This window comes from Pterocles gutturalis, unplaced genomic scaffold, assembly GCF_000699245.1.
Source record: "Pterocles gutturalis isolate BGI_N339 unplaced genomic scaffold, ASM69924v1 scaffold1027, whole genome shotgun sequence".
In the NCBI taxonomy this organism is placed as follows: domain Eukaryota; kingdom Metazoa; phylum Chordata; class Aves; order Pterocliformes; family Pteroclidae; genus Pterocles; species Pterocles gutturalis.
This window is the reverse complement of record NW_010109809.1, coordinates 1-242: the sequence shown is the minus strand read 5'-3', so window position 1 is coordinate 242 and position 242 is coordinate 1.

The following is a 242-nucleotide window of genomic DNA, read 5'->3' as shown; positions in this document are numbered from 1 at the left end:
TTTTTTTTTTTATTTTTTGAGCAGGTTCACTGCTTTTAGGCATTAAGGAGGAGATCTGGGTGCTCCTCTGTCGAGTTTGGCTGGCAGCAGCCCCAGGTTAAGCTGGCAGAGCAGGGGCTACATCAAGCCAGAGCAGGATCCCAGGGAGATTTTAATTAAAACCAAGAACTCCTGGCACAGCACCCCGAGGGCCCCCCGCATCCCAGCACCCACACCCCAGCATGGTGGGGCTCCAAGGGTGC